This window comes from Schistocerca piceifrons, chromosome 3, assembly GCF_021461385.2.
Source record: "Schistocerca piceifrons isolate TAMUIC-IGC-003096 chromosome 3, iqSchPice1.1, whole genome shotgun sequence".
NCBI lineage: Eukaryota > Metazoa > Arthropoda > Insecta > Orthoptera > Acrididae > Schistocerca > Schistocerca piceifrons.
Genome location: NC_060140.1, coordinates 713,770,522 through 713,781,116, shown reverse-complemented (window position 1 = coordinate 713,781,116; position 10,595 = coordinate 713,770,522).

The following is a 10,595-nucleotide window of genomic DNA, read 5'->3' as shown; positions in this document are numbered from 1 at the left end:
CTGGCGTTCTACGGATCGGAGCGTGGAATGTCAGATCCCTTAATCGGGCAGGTAGGTTAGAAAATTTAAAAAGGGAAATGGATAGGTTTAAGTTAGATATAGTGGGAATTAGTGAAGTTCGGTGGCAGGAGGAACAAGACTTCTGGTCAGGTGACTACAGGGTTATAAACACAAAACCAAATAGGGGTAATGCAGGAGTAGGTTTAATAATGAATAGGAAAATAGGAATGCGGGTAAGCTACTACAAACAGCATTGTGAACGCATTATTGCGGCCAAGATAGATACGAAGCCCACACCTACTACAGTAGTACAAGTTTATATGCCAACTAGCTCTGCAGATGACGAAGAAATTGAAGAAATGTATGATGAAATAAAAGAAATTATTCAGATTGTGAAGGGAGACGAAAATTTAATAGTCATGGGTGACTGGAATTCGAGTGTAGGAAAAGGGAGAGAAGGAAACATAGTAGGTGAATATGGATTGGGGGACAGAAATGAAAGAGGAAGCCGCCTGGTAGAATTTTGCACAGAGCACAACATAATCATAACTAACACTTGGTTTAAGAATCATGAAAGAAGGTTGTATACATGGAAGAACCCTGGAGATACTAAAAGGTATCAGATAGATTATATAATGGTAAGACAGAGATTTAGGAACCAGGTTTTAAATTGTAAGACATTTCCAGGGGCAGATGTGGACTCTGACCACAATCTATTGGTTATGACCTGTAGATTAAAACTGAAGAAACTGCAAAAAGGTGGGAATTTAAGGAGATGGGACCTGGATAAACTAAAAGAACCAGAGGTTGTACAGAGATTCAGGGAGAGCATAAGGGAGCAATTGACAGGAATGGGGGAAATAAATACAGTAGAAGAAGAATGGGTAGCTTTCAGGGATGAAGTAGTGAAGGCAGCAGAGGATCAAGTAGGTAAAAAGATGAGGGCTAGTAGAAATCCTTGGGTAACAGAAGAAATATTGTATTTAATTGATGAAAGGAGAAAATATAAAAATGCAGTAAGTGAAACAGGCAAAAAGGAATACAAACGTCTCAAAAATGAGATCGACAGGAAGTGCAAAATGGCTAAGCAGGGATGGCTAGAGGACAAATGTAAGGATGTAGAGGCCTATCTCACTAGGGGTAAGATAGATACCGCCTACAGGAAAATTAAAGAGACCTTTGGAGATAAGAAAACGACTTGTATGAATATCAAGAGCTCGGATGGAAACCCAGTTCTAAGCAAAGAAGGGAAAGCAGAAAGGTGGAAGGAGTATATAGAGGGTCTATACAAGGGCGATGTACTTGAGGACAATATTGTGGAAATGGAAGAGGATGTAGATGAAGATGAAATGGGAGATATGATACTGCGTGAAGAGTTTGACAGAGCACTGAAAGACCTGAGTCGAAAAAAGGCCCCCGGAGTAGACAATATTCCATTAGAACTACTGACGGCCGTGGGAGAGCCAGTCCTGACAAAACTCTACCATCTGGTGAGCAAGATGTATGAAACAGGCGAAATACCCTCAGACTTAAAGAAGAATATAATAATTCCAATCCCAAAGAAAGCAGGTGTTGACACATGTGAAAATTACCGAACTATCAGCTTAATAAGTCACAGCTGCAAAATACTAACACGAATTCTTTACAGACGAATGGAAAAACTAGTAGAAGCCAACCTCGGGGAAGATCAGTTTGGATTCCGTAGAAACACTGGAACACGTGAGGCAATACTGACCTTACGACTTATCTTAGAAGAAAGATTAAGGAAAGGCAAACCTACGTTTCTAGCATTTGTAGACTTAGAGAAAGCTTTTGACAATGTTGACTGGAATACTCTCTTTCAAATTCTAAAGGTGGCAGGGGTAAAATACAGGGAGCGAAAGGCTATTTACAATTTGTACAGAAACCAGATGGCAGTTATAAGAGTCGAGGGACATGAAAGGGAAGCAGTGGTTGGGAAGGGAGTAAGACAGGGTTGTAGCCTCTCCCCGATGTTGTTCAATCTGTATATTGAGCAAGCAGTAAAGGAAACAAAAGAAAAATTCGGAGTAGGTACTAAAATTCATGGAGAAGAAATAAAAACTTTGAGGTTCGCTGATGACATTGTAATTCTGTCAGAGACAGCAAAAGACTTGGAAGAACAGTTGAACGGAATGGACAGTGTCTTGAAAGGAGGATATAAGATGAACATCAACAAAAGCAAAACAAGGATAATGGAATGTAGTCTAATTAAGTCAGGTGATGCTGAGGGAATTAGATTAGGAAATGAGGCACTTAAAGTAGTAAAGGAGTTTTGCTATTTGGGGAGCAAAATAACTGATGATGGTCGAAGTAGAGAGGATATAAAATGTAGGCTGGCAATGGCAAGGAAAGCGTTTCTGAACAAGAGAAATTTGTTAACATCCAGTATTGATTTAAGTGTCAGGAAGTCATTTCTGAAAGTATTCGTATGGAGTGTAGCCATGTATGGAAGTGAAACATGGACGATAAATAGTTTGGACAAGAAGAGAATAGAAGCTTTCGAAATGTGGTGCTACAGAAGAATGCTGAAGATTAGATGGGTAGATCACATAACTAATGAGGAAGTATTGAATAGGATTGGGGAGAAGAGAAGTTTGTGGCACAACTTGACCAGAAGAAGGGATCGGTTGGTAGGACATGTTCTGAGGCATCAAGGGATCACCAATTTAGTATTGGAGGGCAGCGTGGAGGGTAAAAATCATAGAGGGAGACCAAGAGATGAATACACTAAGCAGATTCAGAAGGATGTAGGTTGCAGTAGGTACTGGGAGATGAAAAAGCTTGCACAGGATAGAGTAGCATGGAGAGCTGCATCAAACCAGTCTCAGGACTGAAGACCACAACAACAACAACAAACAGCTAAGAACTCATTATGCATTTTTGTGTCCATCATTATACAGAATATTGTTCCAATAACTTTGTCATATGTAGTGCATTTAGAATTGATTTGTTCAAAAATTTTCTTATAATCCTGTCATCCCTAAATATGCTCGCAGTTGTTTTTTGTTTGATGGTTGCGGACATTTACTAATCAAGTATAATTTAGGTAGATCTGTTCTTATTCCTTCTTTACATATCACATGTCCTAAAAATTTAACTTAAGTCCTACTCAACTGAGATTTAGATAATTTCAGGGTAATTCTCTGTGAATACAATTCAGATATTAGTTTATCTGGTGTGTATAAATGATCCTTCCAGGTTTGCAATAATTACTGTGTCATCTATGTAACCAAGATCTTGTGTTTCAGACCATTCCCAATTGCCTTATCAAGGGCCCTTATGAAAAATGACACAGACATTCAGTCCAAACAATAGAACCTTGAACTGATAAGCTCTGCCCTCAAATTGAAATGCTGTATGTCCGCATGATGTCTCATTAGTTACGTGTTAAATCCATGGAAATAATGTACTTCACTCCTGCAAATCTTGTCAACAACTCATGTACTATGAGTGATCTGTCTCTTTCTGATTCTGTTACCCTATTTAGTGTTTTGCATCAAGCACTAGCCTGACTGTTCCATCTGATTTCTTAACAATAACCATTAGGTTATTATAACAACTATTAGATATTTCTGTCATGTCCCAATCTATTATCTTATTACTTTCATGCTGAACCATGTCCTTTAATGCTACTGATGTCTTGTATGGTCTCATAAAGAATGGATCATGAGGTTTCATCTTTAGTGTTCATGTGAAATATTTATTCATTGTCGGTTGCAACAAAACTACCTCTTTATGACTGGTAAGCAACTGGATAATGTGTACTTTCTCCTTCGCATTAAGTCCTAATGTTTTATCAATATTAGCTACTATATCTTATATTGATATTATTTCCATATATGTAGTGCCCGTATGTAGCTCCATTTGACATACTGAAGTTTCTTTTGTGAGTATTACATTCGTGTGACTAGTTGCTGCGGAATCAAATGGTGATTATAACAGTTGCTGACTGTCACCATATGGAAAAGTTATAGATCCCATACAAAAGTCTAAAAGAAATTTAGAATCTAATAGCCAGTCCATCCCCAGAAGGATACAGATATTTAAATCAAATACAAGAGACATCATACATCACTTACAAGTGCCAATAGAAAAATGAATTAAGATTTCTGCCTGTGCCAATTTACTGTTTTTCCTGTCATTCCTGTCAACTCCACTCTGATGACCAGCAGCATCACGAATACATATATCTAATTATATGTCATTAAAAAATTTTATTCCACAACACAAATTTCATGCCCAAATCCATAATTATATCTACTGGTACCTCACCTATTGTGCCATGCAGATTTGGTCCGATATAATTTTTAGTTATAGATTGATTCTCATCTAATAAATCATGTATAATCATATTACTTTATCATACCTAATCATATGGGATGCCAATGATACTGGCTCGATTGCAATGGCTTCAGAAGATTGAGCCTCTCTTCTGAAGCTTATCAGTTTACCCTCTGTTTGTTGTTACGAAATTCTTGAGTGTCCCGACCTCTGCAGGAGTACATTGATTAGCACCTCTCCACCTACATCTCAATCTATTGTTATGTTGGTTGTTATATTTGTTTCTCCGCTCTCTATGTCCCGTAAATTGACTGTTAGCTTGGACTTGTCTATTGTCCCTGATTGTATTTGTATGATTATAATTCCAACATTCTAACTGGCTTTCTATCGTATCCAGCTATTCCAAATTTTCTAAAAGACTATCAACATTTCCCCAGCCTTTCCATAATAACTTACCTCAAACTATAAATGGTAGGCAGCTGATAATAACTTCTAATAAGTGTTCTTCAAGAATCAAATCACCAAGGTATTTGGCTTTATTTAGTTGACATTCAACAAAATTTCTGTATCCCATCAATTCATTGCTGTTATACAGCTTTGACACCTATAATTTCGAGTAAAGTTTCTTCTGTGGTTACTCACTCCACTATTTAGCTTTGAATTCTCTTTCAAAATCAGTAAAAGACTTGAAATCATCTGTCCTCAGCATACCCTATTACACTGCATTTCCTGATAAATGGCTGACCATGAATCTAATTTTGTCTGACCACATACTGGATACCATGTCCTAAGATGTAACACAGGATGTATATCTCCACCTGTTTGAAATTTATGGGTGATTCCTTTACTAAATGTTAACATAACATCGTCATACACGCTACTGTATAGATTGCTTTTAACAATTCCTCGTCCCTACTCTTTCTTCCCAGTTGTGAGCAGTACTGAGTGGACATATTACTATTGGACAATAAATGTGGGAGTCTGTTGTTATTGTTACAAGTCGTCAACCTAATGTCCGCTGGTCTGACTACAATATTTGAATATGGGGCATCTTGTGCATGTGAGGTATTATTCAGCTGTGAATGTAATGTAGTTTCTTTGAGTTCATTATGGCATTCCAACATTCGTAAACAAATGTCAATTTCTTTAATTAAGAGTGATATTGTTTCCATATTTTTATTTGTCATTTTTTGCACATTCATTTTGATCTGTAGTAACCTGGTTTCCACTGTTTGGACCCATTTAATTATCATGTATTGGGTTGTCTCAAAGGAATGTTTATTTTGTAACTGATCCTCTACCTTATCATCTAATAATTCCAACTGCATGTCTGTTTCTTTTACGTGTTTGACCCCTAAATTTCCAATCTATGCATTCTCCCATTGACTGGTGTCATAAGATTATTGATATGTAATTCCATCTTTTGTAATCTGGTATCTATTTGGTTTAACCTTGAATCTAATTGGTAAAACAATTATTCATGTGATCTGTCATTGTTTCTGTAACCTGATGACAACACGATTCCATCTGGGAAAATCACAATTCCACCTGTGAATATTTTTCGTTAATCTGTTCCATTGTGAGCCACAATTGTTTAACTCACATCTTAACTGTTTAGTACACTCTTAAATGACTTATTGTACTGCTGCAAGATATCGACATAGTGGGCTGGAATGTGTGCCCGTTACCATCACCATGTGGTTATGATGCTGCGTGCTGAAGTAGACAACTGATGTAAAGGTTTACAGCAACTCTTCATAGCTTTAAATTGGCATGCTGGAAATGTACTGAAGTACTGCTTGATTCATATTTGGTGACCATGGATATAAACCAGCCACAACGTGTGACACTGTCAATGAATAAACTCATTACTGGTTGTTTATTTGTGTATTGATTCTTGTTACTATGATTAAATTGTTCTTGAATGATGAAAAATATAGTTTTCTCTGGTAGATACTGATACTCCACTGTATAACAGAATAAAATGCATTCGGATGCAACTTTAGTGTGATTTGTATTGTTTCTTTATTCTTAACTGCACATACTGTATCACCTTACTGATGTCTGTTTTTATCACTTCAACTGGAATTGATGATTGCAGCTTAATAACATGTATTAATAGCCAGATTTATTTTTTTCATGAATTTTCCGCATATCTGTCAGCAGATATTGTTTGCCTGGTTATTTGCTTCTGTGAAGTGTGTTTGTATTTTTGCTGCATCAGATTTCATCTCCATCAATGTTCATAGGTCCACAAATCCACAGTCACCACATGCAAGGGTTAGGTTTCTCTCCTTGAAGTGCCATAAATCACTACAACAAACCATACAGAGCCTTACACACACATATATATGTGTGGGTGCTGATGTGAAACTTCCTGGCAGATTAAAACTGTGTGCCGGACCGAGACTTGAACTCGGGATCTTTGCCTTTCGTGGACAAGTGCTCTACCATCTGAGCTACCCAAGCACTACTCACACCCTGTCCTCACAGCTTTACTTCTGCCAGAACCACGTCTCCTACCTTCCAAACTTTACAGAAGCTCTCCCGTGCCCCGCGTTCGAGTCTCAGTCTGGCACACAGTTTTAATCTGCCAGGAAGTGTTACTGATTTGTTTGACTGATGGGGCTGCTAAGTGCTATAGCACCTACTGCACTCCCCTGACTTAAGCCCTTGAGAGTTCAACTCTATTTCTAAACTGAAGGAAACACTTCATGGCATTTGCTTCAGGACTGCTACAAATCTGTCAGGCAATAGACTGTGCCGCTCGAACTGTCAACACAACTGGCACTGCTAAGAGTATCCTACAACTTCCACATCACTGGCAATGGGTCATACACAATCCTGGTGACTACTTTGAAGGTCAGTAAAACTTTGAAACACGTATCTATTCGAGCTGTAAATAAATAGTCGCCACTATTAAAGTTCCAAACCTCGTATATACAAAAAAGACACTCAGTATGGGTGCATATCATCAGTTCCCATTGACCACACACCTTTGCACTGTTACACCTTCATCTGTACCTATTTTATTTATTGACTTATGATGTCTTTTATTTCTTTCTTATTATGTAAATGTTTGTCAAATCATTATATTCTCCACAAAAACATAGCAAATGAACACAAAATGAATATCTTATATCTGGTCATATTTGTGTATTTACTTAATAAACATTTTACTGTTTTCCCAGCAACCTTATTTAAATGTCAATTCCAACTGCCAATACAAAATCATGGTACTTTAAGAAGTAGGCAATTGCTTGTGTCAACTGACACTACTATTAAAAAAGAGTAAATGGATTCTGTCAAGCAGGCATCAATAATTATCAACAATTCATTGTCATTTAATACGAAAGCACTTGTGCAAGAATACTAGCTTATATAATTATGAACAAACCTTTATTTGTAATTTATCATAAATGATCTGAATGTGACTAAATCTTTATAACATATCTTTATTTAAATATTGTTGTAATTATATATCACTTTAGTTTAGTTTAGTTCAGGAAGTTGAATCACATCATGTTTGTAGAAGTTACAAATTATGTATTTTTGCCTTCAGGCAATGGAACAGTAAAGAGTGCCAGAACATCACTGGCGTCAAATGGGGAGACTGACACTTTTTTGAGTGGGGACTTAAAGGAGTGATTCTGAACACTTTTACAATAGATTTGAAGGAGGAGGACAATTCGGGTTAAGATCTGGTAGAAGGCAGATCTGCCTGTTGGTAACTTGAGATATTCAGTCTCATCAGTGATAGATTCTGGGCACTGAACAGTTGCTACGATACTCTAATTTTTTCCCAAATGCACTACAGAATTGACAATAGACAGAGTTTGGTTTCTACTGATTATCTTGCTTGTATTAATTTGTAAATCATCATGCTGAACCCTGAACTGTTTTGATCTGGTGAATATTTCATGTACTGAGATCATGAAATTGACTTAATTCTGCATATCTTTGACAACTATTCAGTTTGGAGATTTTCTTACCATTCTTGTAACGCTGTCAATGTAACTTCAATGCATTTGATAATGGCATATTTCTGTCTAAATTTAAATTGGAGATCATAAGATCACTTTCCATGTCTTTTCTTGAATAAATATTATTCAACATATTTGTCTGCTGTCTACATCAATTAACTTACTTACTTACTCCTTGGTGCTACAGCCCATACAGGGTCTTGGTCTCTGATGACCACAGCCCAGTCCTGATGATTTTCTGCTTGTTTCCTCCATCTCCTGACTCCAATCATTCTAAAATCATTTTCCACGTCCTCCAGCCGTCGTTACTGGGGTCTCCCTTTGCTCCTTGCCACCTGGATTTCCTGTGTAAACCTTTTTTGACAGCTCGATCATCTGACATTCACTCTACATGGCCAGTCATCTCAATCTGTTACACTTGATTTCAGTCACCAAGTCAGGATTTCTATACAGTTCTTCCAATTCCTTGTTTTCCTTATCCTTCATTGCCCTGCCTCATACACGGCTCCAAAAATCTTTCTTAGTATTTTCCTCTCCCATCTTCTCAAGAGCTCTTCCTCTGCTATAGTCATTGTCCATGTTTCTGAGCCATACATTACCACCGGTCTAATGACTGTTCGATAGATAGTCACCTTCAATTTTGTGCACAGGCTATGTGACTGAAGAATCTTGATTAGGGCCCAGTAAGCTCTATTTCCTGCAGTAATCCTAGATTTTTAGATGTTCTCTTATTCTGCTATCCTCTGTAACCAGCACTCCCAGGTTTTGGAACTTCTCACATATCTCATAACTGCCTCAGTTCAACTTAATATATTTCTCTTTAACAACAGCATTCTTCCTGGAAGCAAAGAGATACTGTGTTTTTGTGTTGTTTACTCTAAGTCCCAACTGTTCTGCCTCCTTTTCCAGTCTGCCAAATCCTTCTTCCATTTCTTTCAAACTTCTAGACAGCATTCACATATCATCGGCATAAGCTAGATTTTGGTGCATACAGTTAACAGAGTGCCACCTCGATTATCAATCTCCACCCTTCGCATCACTATTTCCAACACTATGTTGAAAAGTAGCGTGTATAATACATCACCCTATCTTAATCCTTGGTTGACCTCAAATTCTTTACAAAGTTTTCCTTCTACTTTTACCTGGCATTTTGTGCTGGTGATGTTCATTTGTACCAGTCTGATAAGTTTACTTGGTAATTCCATCTCCATTAAGGTGTTGTATACCTTTTTCCTTTTAACGCTACCATAGGCCTGTTTAAAGTCTACAAAAAGTTGGTGTACAGCCACATTATATTCATAACAGTTTTCCATTATTTGCCTTATAATTAAGATCTGGTCAGTTGTTGATCTGCCCCATTGAAAACCACACTGGAATCTACAAGCATTTCTTCTGTAATTGGTGCAAGTCTCATAGCAATGACTTCGGCCATTACTTTGTACACCATGCAGATTAAAGCAATACCACGATAATTTTCACTGTTTGCTTTGTCCTTCTTATGAATCGGGCATATATTTATTTATTTATTCATCTGTGGAACAATAAATATTGTATGGATGTTGTCAGATTACAACACATGAGCACACATTTACATTTACAATTAAACAGGTTTCTCATATTTTGTGTAGTTTTTATAACTAGTCATACACATATTTATAATTACATAATATTTTGGTGATAATGTCATATGTTGCTAATAATCTACATCTATGTTAAATATTCTTTTACAGTATAACAACTTTTACTTACTAAAAAGGTTTTAAGCTTTTGTCTGAAAGTGAGGGGCTCATTTATTTCTTTAATTTCTTGTGGTAATTTGTTGCACAGTTTTATCCCATTGTAAAATATACTTTTTTGCGTCTTTGCCTTGTTCTTTCTATCTAGATGGAGGTGGTGACAAGCTCTTGTTTCATGGTCATGTATTAGGCTGTTTGTGTTGTACTTGTTGAGATTTTTCTTAATGAACATTATGTTCTGAAAGATATACTCACAAGAAACAGTTAGAATTCCTAGCTTTCTAAATAATTCTAGACAGTGGGCCCTGTTGTTGCTATTTGTTATTATCCTTATGGCTCTTTTTTGTACTTTGAACACAGTTTGTATGTTACTGGCACTTGTTCCCCAAAACATGATCCCATAGCTGAGGACTGAGTGTAGATATCCGTAATATGTTATTTTAAGACAGGTATTATTGCATACTGGTGCAAGGATTCTAAGAGCATAGCATGCTGTGGATAATTTCTTTGCCAAAATGTTGACATGGTTTGTCCATTTCAGTTGGCTGTCTACATTCATCCCTAAGAATTTGGT